Source organism: Cebus imitator, unplaced genomic scaffold, assembly GCF_001604975.1.
Source record: "Cebus imitator isolate Cc_AM_T3 unplaced genomic scaffold, Cebus_imitator-1.0 Scaffold43, whole genome shotgun sequence".
In the NCBI taxonomy this organism is placed as follows: domain Eukaryota; kingdom Metazoa; phylum Chordata; class Mammalia; order Primates; family Cebidae; genus Cebus; species Cebus imitator.
Window position 1 is genome coordinate 5,591,277 of NW_016107358.1, and position 12,748 is coordinate 5,604,024.

A 12,748-nucleotide genomic window follows, 5' to 3' on the forward strand; every position below is an offset into this window, starting at 1 on the left:
TAATAAATAACTCATCTTTATTTTAGAAATTATTAAATATTTTAAACATCTTATACAGAAAATAGCATAACAAATACCAGTACCCAGCTTTGCAGATTTTTACTATTTTATCGTATTACTTCCCATTTTTTCTTTCAAAAAATAACATTTACCCATGATTAATGCTGTCTGTGAACTGCTCCCTAATTCTATTCCTAGCCTTCTCAGATTTGTGTTTGATCATTTACATGTATATCTTAAAACATTTTCTACATCTATACAGAATCACTAACAATAAATATCTTGTTTTTAAACTTTATATAAATGTATCACATTTCACATCTACTTCTGCAATTTTTATTTTCTCTCAACATTGCCTTTGATATTTAACTATATCTATTGTCTATTTCTAAATTCCTGATTTTATTGCTATATTAAATTCCTTTGCATGATTATAACAAAATTTATTTATTTTTGTTATTGTTGTTTCCACTTATACTCTATTGCAAACAAAGAAGCTACAATGACCATTCTTGAACATGGGCTGCTTGTGCATATGGGTGGGAGTTTCACTAGAGTCTATATAACCCTGAAAGGAATGGCTGAATCACAGTGCACACAGTTTCTAGATGTATAGACTAGTGACACTCCCATCCCTAGTAGTGTGTCAGTTTACCGTCCTAACAGTTGTGTAAGAGAGTTGCTTTGGCCCGCATTCTGTCAACCCTTGTTACTGTCAGATTTTTAAAGTTTTGCCAATTCAATAATATCTCTTTATTTTAATTAGGAGTTTTCTGGATGCAAGTATGTTAGAGCACTTTTAAAACTATGTATATTTCTGTTGACCCTTTGGATTTTATCTTGTGTGAATTGCGTGTTCCTATACTTTTCCACTTTTCCTTTGGGCCGTTTTTTCCCTCATTGATCTGTAAGGGTTCTAGGGCTTTGTTGCGCTGTTGTTGTTTTTAGGTGAGTGGTAGGGGACACTTATTTTCTGATTCAATTTTTGATTGTTACTTATTTCATCATTTTATATTTAATTCATTAAAAACTAATTGAGTTAATTTGGTCATATATTATCTTTTAAATTTTAAAATTTATTTTCTTTTGTTAAAGTTTTATTGAGCAGGTGATATATTCTCATTGTTCAAAAGAAAACCTGCCTTTCCCTGCTCCCTAGCAACCTAGTTCTTCTCCCTGAAAGATACTGATGTTTTTTGTGTATAACTGAATAGATATTATTATGTAGCTATAAGAAAATACACAAAACTATTACTATAACTTTGAAATACCATTAACTCTATTTATTATATTATATATTTTTCTTGTCATTCCTAATGTTGATTATTAATACTAGTCATCATTGTTTTTCTTTATTAGTCTTGCTTTCTATCTTTTCATTCATTTTTTCAGTATATAACTGACACATTTTCCTTCATTCAAGTTCCCCACTGATTGTTTATTTTCCATGATTTTCTTCAGGGTAGATAAATTATTTTCTTCAGGTAGATAAATCTACAATATGCAGATCAGAGAAAATTATTTAAATCTGTTAAGTGCATACAAGTTTATAATTGTTACAGTTTGGAGGATGCTATAATTCTTTTCTTCTTCTGTTTGTCTAATAATACTTTTGAATTTATATTCTATTTCATCTGATATGAATACTACCCACCTGAATGATTTTTTATTTAATATTTACATGGCATACATTATCATGCTATGCTTTATTTTTAAATTGTAACATTTATCTGTAGTACAGTTTGGGCATTTATCAGTAGCATAAATCTGGATTTTATTTTGTATTCAAGACAAGTTAAGGGGTAAACAAATATAGTTTTAGATAGAAGGAATAAATATTAGTATTTGGTAGAACAGTAGGAAAATTATAGTTAGCAATACTTTATAGTGTGTTTCAAAATAGCTAGAATATCAGATTTGTAATATTCATAACGCAGAAAAAAGATAAATTGTTGAGCAGATGGATATCCTTAATATTCCAATTTGATCATTAGCTGTTGTTGTAGAGAGGTATCAAAATATCACATGTACTTCCAAAATATGTACAACTAACATATACCAATTAAAAATAGAAGAAAAGACAAGTAGATAATATGTGCTATTTAAATAGGTAAGTTTAAAGTTTTGGAAATTACTCTAAATGTTGTATTTGTACTTGCAGATGACATCTAATTTTGTACTTTAAGTTTACTATCCTATTTCTTTGCTTTTAGAAAATTTGTTTATGCTTTTTCTGTCTCTATAATCTACAGATTTTATTCATTACTTTAAATGCTGTCCTTAATTTCTCACTTACATGTTTAAGTATAAAACATCTTTAAAATTCTAAGTTCATTCCATATTTTCTTGGATGTGGCAAGGATGCCTCATCCATTAAAAACGCTTCCTCTTCCTATTGCTATTGTTGGCTATAGTTTCAGTTTCACTTTTTTATTAAACCCAACAGTTAGCATTTTTCCATCTTAATGGTAAATTAATTTAGTGACACATTTGTGCTTCATTATATTTTTAAGATAGCATGTCTTCATTCTGGCTCCATTTTTCTTCTTGCTGAAATAAGTCTTTAGTAATTCATTTAGAGTTTGGATCTCTCTTAGTCATTGCATATCTGAAAGAGTCTTTATTTTTTTCCCTCACTTTTGATAGACCATTTAACCATGTATAAGATTCTCAGGTAGTAATACTTTTTCCTTACCATTTTCCCACTGCCTTTTTATGTCTATTGTGGCTAATCAGAAATCAGTGTTAAGTGGAAGCCATTATAAAGGGAAGTGATGTATTTCAATTTCAATTTTAGATAGATCACTCTGGTAATTTTTAGGAAGATTTATTTGAGCAGGGCATGTCTAAAATCAGGACAGGTAGGAAAAGCTTAGAATAATCCAAGCAAAAGATGAACCTCAGTTAGAGCAGAGATAATAAAGTTCGAGAAGAGAATGAACTTCATAAAATATTAAATAGGTGTAATAGAATTGCCATAAACATGATGTTGTTGATTGATTGAATATGGATGGTGGAAGATAACAAAAGCTGATTCCTAAACTTTGAACATAATAGATATGGATATTAACCAGCAGATGATAGGAATTACAGGAAGAGGAATAAGAATAGAGGATAACTTGGAGCTTGATTTTGGGTCTGCAGGGTTTGATATTTCTATATTATATCCAAATAAAAATGTTCAAGAGGGCCGGGCATGGTGGCTTATGCCTGTAATCCCAGCACTTTGGGAGGCCAAGGCAGGTGGATCACTTGAGCTCAAGAGTTTGATTGGGCAACATGGTGAAACCCCATCTCTACTAAAAATACAAAAAATTAGCCAGGTGTGGTGGTGGGCATGACTGTAATCCCAGCTACTTAGGAGGCTGAGGCAAGAGGATTGCTTGAACCCTGGAGGCGGAGATTGCAGTGAGCTGAGATAGCACCACTACACTCCAGCCTGGGTGACAGAGCGAGACTCCATCTCAAAAAAAAGATATGTAGTTCAGGATACCATTGGGAAATGGACATGAAGCTCAGGAGAGAGATAGAGAATAGGGAGGGAGAATATGTTCATTAGAGTCCACATAGAGACTGTAGCTGAAACTGCTAAGTGGTTGAGTTTAACCAGAGAGAATGTAAAGGGATAGGGGTATTGAGTTGAAAACACAAATAAGGGAAATGGCAATATGGCAGGAGAAGAATGATGGATCCCTACCATGGAGCCATAATGGCCAGACACAACACCTACATGAGTCTTCCTGTCTTATTCTGCCTATCAGCTTTGTAGAGGGTGATAAATATTTCTAAAGTTGTTACTAGGGTTCTTCAGGTCCCTTAGAGATGGAACCGACACAAATGCCCATCAAAGATAGACTGGATAAAGAAAATGTGGCACAGCTAACACCATGGAATACTATATAGCCATAAAAAAGGATGAGCTCATGTCCATTGCAGGGACATGGATGAAGTTGGAAACCATCATTCTCAGCAAACTGACACAAGAACAGAAAACCAAACACTGCATGTTCCCACTCATAAGTGGGTGTTGAACAATGAGAACACATGGACACAGGGAGGGGAACATCACATACTGGGGCCTGGGAAGTGGGGAGTTAGGGGAGGAATAGCAGGGGGTGAGGTGATTGGGAAGGGGTAGCATTAGGAGAAATACCTAATGTAGAGGATGGGGTGAAGAATGCAGCAAACCACTGCCATGGCACATGTACACCTATGTAACAAACTTGTATGATCTGCACATGTACCCCAGAACTTAAAATATAATAAATAAATAAATAAAAAAGAGATTATGCCTTCTTGGGCCAAGTACAACTCTCTGCCAGGCTGAAGTATTAGAACTCCTGGGCTTCTGTATTCACACCTGACCTGCTTTATTGTGAGTAAGCCAATATCATGTAACAAATGAGATACCACCATCTCTACCTCCAGACAACTAAATATCAGTTTATAGAGCAATTCCTATGTTGAAATTTGATACACAGAATACATATATGTCAAATTTTATCACTGGCTTTAAACAAATATTTCTAAGGATAAATTAGAAATCAGATATATGTTAAAGCTAGGTAACAAACATCACAGTTATAAAGCAACTTGACCAAAGTGTATTGTTTCTCACAATGTTAGAACTAGAATTTGTGGCCAGAGAAGATAAGAAATGACTGACAACGTGGTCTGGTTTTGGTGGGTAAGGTGTGGAGCTAGTGGTTTTCAAAATGCACAACTTGAAGCTGGCTTTAAGCGGTTTTTATGTTGAAATTTAATAGGTTCAAGGCTTTAATTTTTACATTTTAAATGCAAATATCCAAGGCAGTACTTAGTGTGGATAAAAGGAAGGTAAGAGGTGAGGCATAAAATAAGCCTTAGGCCCTGGCAGTCTGAAAAAGAGCAGAGAGTATCATAAAAGGGGCCCCTTGGGATGCTGAGGTGGTCAGATCACTTGAGCCCAGGTGTTCAAGACCAGCCTGGGCAACATGGCAAAACCCTGTCTCTACAAAAAATACAAAAATTTGCTGGGTGTGGTGGTGCACGCCTGTAGTGGGGCTGAGGCAGAAGGATTGCCTGAGCCCAGGAAGTCAAGGCTGCAGTGAGCTGAGATCATGCCACTGCACTCCAGCCTGGGTGACAAAGTGAGACCCTGTCTCAAAGAAAGAGGTGGTTGGGTTCCCAAAGCTCAGACCAGCCAGTGTCAGATTGAGCCTCATTCCAGATTTCTTTGTGGGGCAGTTATGTGGAGGATGTTCATGGACACTGTGGGTAATTCTCATTTAGTTGTCTCTGCAGGAGAATCGCTTTTATACCATTCCTGTATGTGGAATTAGATTAGTCAGGCCTTCCAACCTGAGGGCCTGAGATGGCCTTGTTCTGTGAAGACAAGTGAACATTAGCATATCATCTGTGTAACCTGGGAATCTAAGACAAAGAAAGGGAAGAAAAGGATGAAGCCCTTGCTGATGGCTGAGGATCATCTTCCTAAGAAAAAATTAATGATTCATAAAATACCAAAAGGCATGATCATGATTTCACTAGAAAAAACAATAGAAAACCATTGCTTATTTTGCTTAAATATCAAATTCAAAAGTCAACTGTAAAGCCAGTATGTGAGATGCTGTAGAATACATGTATTTGCAAAGTAAATAGGTTTTTTTTTTCTTTTTCTTTCCCAGTGTTTTTGGATTAAATATGAAGCTAAATATTCTTATTTTAGAATGTTTAACTTTTGGGAAAGTGAGTTTGACTTAACGAATAAAATGTCAGTGTTATTGATGTTTCAAACTAGTGTTAGGATACTGAGCAGATGAGAGGCAATTACTCTCAGATCATTTTCACCACTTCCCAGTTTTTCCTCAGTGTAATGTGGCTGTATTTTCCACGCCTACTGCACTGAGCTATACACTTGACTTTTAGAATACTGCCCCCAGTTCCCCTAAAAGGAGGGTGGGTAGCACTCCAGAAAACATGAATACCAGAGTGTTCAAGCTGAGAATACTGTATATCATGAGAAGAAGAATCTTTCTGTTTTAGGAAAATGCTTTAAAAAACGATTATTCATTTGCTCTGCTCTGAGCATGGAGACTTGTTCAAGCCTTACATTCAAAGACTGCAGAGGCACCTTCTTCTTCTATTCTATAGAAAAACAGAACACAAAAATCTCTTCAAATACATGTCTCCACTATTGCTTATATTTATTTATTTTTCTTGGAAGGATATTATTAGCAGTAAATATCCCCATAGGTTTGTCTTCTAATATATCAGAGCTGTGATACAGTATGCTCTTTCTGCCACTGATAGGTTGCTAAGAGATTTAATAATGGGTAAACAAACACAACATGTGGTAATTCATTTCAAATTAAAAGTTTATTAAACTCGGGCTTGATGACTTTCCGGCTATTTACAATTAAAGAAGCAAACCTTAGGGAAGGGGCGAGCACGTGGTGTGTTTATGGCTGCAATGTTTCTATATGAAAAACGTGTTTATGATCTTTCACAAGCTGTCCACGCTGATAGGCTCTGTACATAATCTGATGAGTCAACTACTGTCTTCAAATCATGAAAAAGTGACTTGAATGCTTATTCGCAAGCACACATGTGTGCACATGTATGCACACACATGTGCCCTCACATACTCATATGGCAGGATTCTAGACTTTATTCTATGATTGATGTTTGCAAGTGGTGGTCAGCCTTGCAAATAAGTGGATGTTTGAGGCGATGAAAGGCCAGGAAAAGAGACCCATGATATAACTTTTGGGTTATCACCATCTTTTAGGCTGTTTTACTCTTTAGGAGTCAGTTTCGGCAAATATTTCATATGCTTGATAATTTTGGTTTGAATATGCCTACATTGGATGAGCAATGGTTTCTGACAGGGTCTCTATCTGTTTGATGATGCCGAATTCAATTCGAAATTTTGTGCAACCACAAGAACAAATCATCCTGCCAATTGCTGTAGAATTAATTATAAATCAAAGCAACACCCAGTCCTTGGCCTTCAAGGGCTTATCTGAGCCCAGGCCTGCTCCGCCATGAGATATGCATGTGTCCTCAGATCCAAGAGATGACGAGAAGGCTCACCAGCACTCTATTTACATAGGGGCCTGCAGGCCTTCTCAGAGAGAATTCGAACTTGGAGAAGAATCGAAGCAGATGCAATTGGTTAAATAAAGATTCAGTTGTTAGGTGAGAGGGGTGATTGTGGGCAAAGTATGATGTTTGGGAATCACATTTGTCCTTTAGCTCAGCCATCTCACAGTGGAATTCCCAGGAGAGGGAGGACTGCTTAGAAACATTCCCCAACCTGCTAAAAGGGAGAACCATTTCACTGAAATTCTGTCAGACACAGAACTGCATATTACAGTATATACCCTCCTCTGAGACAATTAGGCATGTTATATACAAATACAGTGGTCTCCCTTAACCCAAGGTTTCAGTTTCCGAGGTTTCAATTACCTGTGGTCAACTGTGGTCCAGAAATGGTATAGTAGAATAAAATATTTTGAGAAAGAGGGAGGCCACATTCACATAACTTTTATTACAGCATACTGTTATAAATGTTGTACGTTATTATTTGTTATGGTTGTTAATTCTTACTGTGACTAATTTGTAAATTAAACTTTATCATGGGTATGTATGGACAAGAAAAAGTATAGTATATATAGGATTGGGTACCATGTGCAGTTTCAGATATCCCACTGGGGATCCTGGAATATATCCACGATGGGTGAGAGACAACTGCTCTGCTGTGATCTATGTGTTGCAACTTTGTAATTCAGGATGTTATGGAGCCACTGTGGGGAAGTATATATGGATGGAAATTAATGGTTCATGGACTCATGTGAGACAGGCAGGTGGACTCCTGGAAATAAGTGAGTGGGCTTTTAAAGTTCATTGAAATTGGTCTGAACTTTTAATATACCCTTGTTTTTAATCCTGTACTGCTGTGATCTGGGGACCTATGTGTTAGTTTCACAATCTTTTCCTGGGGCTAGAATAACAGTTTGGAGTTCAAAAGGCAAGCATAGTTGGGAATTCTTTGGGATAAAAGGAAAGCCACAAGCTAAGTTAAGAAGTCAGAGAGTATAAGGTATGTTTGAGGAACTATAAGGAGCCATTGGGCTCCAGTATACAAATTGGGATAGATTTGGGCAAGGATCATTTTATGGCAGGAAATCCAGTAAGAAGGACGTAACATTATAGTAGAACGATTTATAATCCTTTGGGTACATACCCAGTAATGGGATTGCTGGGTCAAATGGTATTTCTATTTCTAGATCCTTGAGGAATCGCCACACTGTCTTTCACAATGATTGAACTAATTTACACTCCCACCAATAGTGTAAAAGTGTTCCTATTTCTCCACATCCTCTCCAGCATCTGTTGTCTCCAGATTTTTTAATGATCGCCATTCTAACTGGCGTGAGATGGTATCTCAATGTAGTTTTGATTTGCATTTCTCTAATGACCAGTGATGATGAGCATTTTTTCATATGTTTGTTGGCCTCATGTATGTCTTCTTTTGTAAAGTGTCTGTTCATATGCTTTGCCCACTTTTGCATGGGCTTGTTTGGTTTTTTCTTGTAAATCAAACACCGCATGTTCTCACTCATAGGCAGGTTTTGAACAATGAGAACACATGGACACAGGGAGGGGAGCACTACACACTGGGGTCTGTTGGGGGGAAATAGGGGAGGGACAGCGGTGGGTGGGGAGTTGGGGAGAGATAGCATGGGGAGAAATGCCAGATATGGGTGATGGGGAGGAGGGCAGCAAATCACACTGCCACGTGTGTACCTATGCAATAATCTTGCATGTTCTTTACATGTACCCCAAAACCTAAAATGCAATAAAAAAAACAGAAGGACATAACATTAGCTTAGAGAAGGGATGGTAAGGACCTGAGGAAGAGCATTGCTGGTGGGATACACTCAGAGACGTGATAAGATTGCATTAACAGGATTCGGAAAGTGAAGAGTTGTGTCTTAATCGAAGATGTGAAGTTCGCAGGTGAGAGTATTTGTATCTCAGGTTTCCAGGAAAATAGCGTTGCCCTTATTGGAGATAAGAAACCCAAAGGAGCAGGTATCAGATAAAAGTTAACCAGTTACTTTTGCACAAGCTGAACGTAAAGTGTTAGGGGAAATTAAGAAGACAGTCACTTGCTTGGAGTTGAAAAGATAAATTTAAAGCTCAGAAGTAACATTTGGGTATCATCCTGATATGCAGGCTAAAGCCACAGAAATGAATGAGTTTACCAAGGAAGAAAAGAGTGGACTTAATAGTAGGACATTCTTAATTTAAGGGACAGGCAAAAGAAAAGATGCAGAAAATTGCAAAATAACAATCTGAAAAAGGAGAAGTAGGAGGTGAGACATTGTGGAGACCATGGAGCTTTAAATCTCAAGAAAGAAGAGTGGTCACTTCAGTAAGATACACTATTGCAGCACTAACCAAACCTGATGTGTGTAGGAGTCATCCAGTGATCTTGCTAAATGGAAAATTCTGATTCATCAAGTTTGATGTTGGCATTAATTCTGCAGATCTCACGAGACACATATGGCACTGGTCTGTGAACCTCACTTTGCTTTAGATTACCAGGATAAAAATGAAAAGACAGTTTGCCTAGATCTGTTTCTGAAGGCACCAGCTCTATCTATTCCCACTTCCACTTACTGGTTTAAGTCTTAAAAAATTCTTCAGAGAGAGATTACAGTTTCAGGAGAGTCGTCTTTGTTTTGCTTTTTTATCTATTTCAGGGCCTACAAGATACATAAATCTATGATGTCCCAAATCATAGCTTCTCAGTAAACATTTGCAGAATGAATATATGAATATGGCTCTGAGGACCAACTAGGATGAGAACTCTTTTCTATGGAGTAGGCAGTTTCTTTTATAAATTAAAATATAGTAAAATTGACTTTTTTTAAGAGTATACAATTTGATGTACAAATACATACTTGTGTAATCACCACCACAATAAGGATAAAGAAACATTTAATTACCACCCCTCAATCCTTCAATGTGCTGTCTTTTACAGGCACCTCCTTCCCTCCACCACCCATCCAAATCCCTGGCACTCACTGATCTGTTTGCCATCACCGTAGTTTCATCTTTTCAAAATTGGCATAGTTGTCATTATAGTTTTGGCTTTTTAAATTGTCATATGGTGTCCAAACTTTTGTTGAGACTGGCTTCTTTCACTCAACATAGTACCACTGAGAGTCTTACAAGTAATTGTGCATATCAACAGTTCCTTCCCAGTCATTGTTCAGTGGTATCCCATTATATGGATGTGCCACAGTTTATCTGTTACCTAACTCAAAGACATTTACATTATTTCAATTTTTGGCAATTATAAAGAGTTGCTATACATGCTTCTAGGCAAGCTTTTGTGTGAAAATACTATTTACTTCTTCAGAATACATACCTAGGAGTGCGATTGCTACACTGTATTATATGTCTCTCTCTCTCTCTCTCTCCCTCTCTCTCTCCCTCTCTCTCTCTGCATATATATATATATACAGAGAGATACATATATGTATATGTATTTTCTATAAATATTTTTAATAAATATATATATATATATTTTTTTTTTTAGTTGGAATCTCACTCTGTCGCCTGGGCTGGAGTGCAGTGGTGCAATCTCGGCTCACTGCAACCTCCACCTTCCGGGTTGAAGCGATCCTCCAGCCTTAGCCTCCCAAGTAGCTGGGACTACAGGCGTGTGCCACCACACTCGGCTAATTTTTTGCATTTTTAGTAGAGATGGGATTTCAACGTGTTAGCCAGGATGGTCTCAATCTCCTGACCTCATGATTCGCCCACCTCGGCCTCCCAAAGTGCTGGGATTACAGGCATGAGCCACCGTGCCTGGCCGTATGTGTATATTTAACTTTATTAGAAACTGCCTGTTATACAAAGTGACTGTATCATTTTACATTTCCACAAGCAACGTGGGAGTTTCAGTTGCTCTGCATCCTTATCAGCACTTAGAATTGTCAGGTTTTTAAAAGTCATGTGTGTATAGTGGCATCTCATGATTTCAATTTAGATTTCTTTAATGACTAATGTGCTTATTTGCCAAATATCCTCTTTAGTCAAGTATCTGTTCAAGTCTTCTGCCCACTTTTTAAACTGCATGGTTTATTTATTTGTTTTTCACTGTTGAATTTTGAGAGTTCTTATACATTCTGGATACAGATACTTTTTGCAAATACTTTCTGTCTGAACTTTATCTGTTTATTTTCTTAATATTGTCTTTCACCTAGCAAATGTAAATTTTGATGAAGTTCAATTTATAATTTTTTAAATAGATTGTACTTTTCAGGTCATGTCTTTGAACCTTTTGCCTACACTCCAGTTCACAAGATTTTCTCTTACATTTTATTTGGCAAGTTCTACAGTTTTGCACTCTACATTTAAGCCAATGATCCATTTGGACTTAGTTCTTGAGTAAAGTGTGAAGTTAAAGTTGAAAGTTTTTGTTGTTTTGTTTTCACATATGAATGTCCAGTTGTTCCAACAACATTTATTGAAAACCCTCTTCTTTTATCATTGAGTTGCCTTTGCAGTTTTGTCAAAAATCAATTGGCCAAATATGAATGGTCCCATTTCAGTGACTTATTAGGTGACCTGGTGAGAGCACTCTGCCTAATATACACTGTTATGGATATGCTTGACATCAGCCAGCATATCCATAAGCCATGAGGTAGAGTTAGCATGAAAAGAGGACAAATTAATTATAGTTGCAGTGGGAGCTGTGCAGACACAGATGGAAGTAGCCAAAGTCCCTCCATACTGAAGCTTAGAAACAGGAAGCCATGGAGAAAACAGACAGCAGAGCTTAGCTGGTATGCTCAGACAGTAAGAGACCTACTGTGTGACTTTGAACGGTTCTGTATATGTGGTCAGTTTTAGCCAAGTCACCATATCATATTCCCTGAAGGACTGAGGCCGCCATTCCCACAGGTGTAAGATAAGGGAAGCAAGTTGTATTCAGATGCAATTAATGATTCCGCACCAGAGACACATATTTTCAGTTAATAATTTGCCAGTCAATTGTTTCCCTGTTTCTATGGGAGAATCATTAATCTGGTACTTGAAAATAGCACACATGACTTTGCTTTTGACAACTGGAGCTGAGTTTGTGGAGAAGCTGTTTCAAATAATTTTCTATCATGTGTATCTCTAATTATTTTCAGATAGCTCTTAAAGAATGAGTAGTTCTATAAAATATATCCAAGCTTTTAAGAATTTGAAATGGCCATTTCAGAATCACCATTTGGGGAAATGTTGAGGCAATTTTTAGACTTTAACTATGTCATTTTTTCTCTTGAATGTCTTGGTTTTCAAGTTGCATAGGTGGATCTGAGTCCTTTATCTTAGTGTAAAAGTGAGCCTCAGGGAACCACAGTATGTTTCAAAGTGATTAATCTGCATAAGAAGCTAATTACCTGCAATTTTTCAATGTTTTTGTTTAAGATATGGAAATGCATCAAAATATTTTAATTCATAGAAATGCTCAAAATATTTTAAAGCAATTTAAATCATTTTTAAAGCTTCAATTGTGCGAGGTCTGTCCTTCCTTCCCTCCCCCCCCCCCCCCCCTCCCTCCCTCCCTCCCTCCCTCCCTCCCTCCCTCCCTCCCTTCCTTCCTTCCTTCCTTCCTTCCTTCCTTCCTTCCTTCCTTCCTTCCTTCCTTCCTTCTTCCCTTCCTTCCTCTCTCCCTCCCTCCCTCTCTCCCCTTCCTTTG

The 12,748-nt window shown here is 37.0% G+C and overlaps 1 protein-coding gene across 2 annotated transcripts in view; it reads left to right on the forward strand.

The window, feature by feature from the left end:
* OFCC1 (orofacial cleft 1 candidate 1) overlaps window positions 1–12,748 on the forward strand; it is a 207,467-nt gene that overhangs the window by 113,120 nt on the left and 81,599 nt on the right. The gene's annotated exons all lie outside the window — the stretch shown is intronic.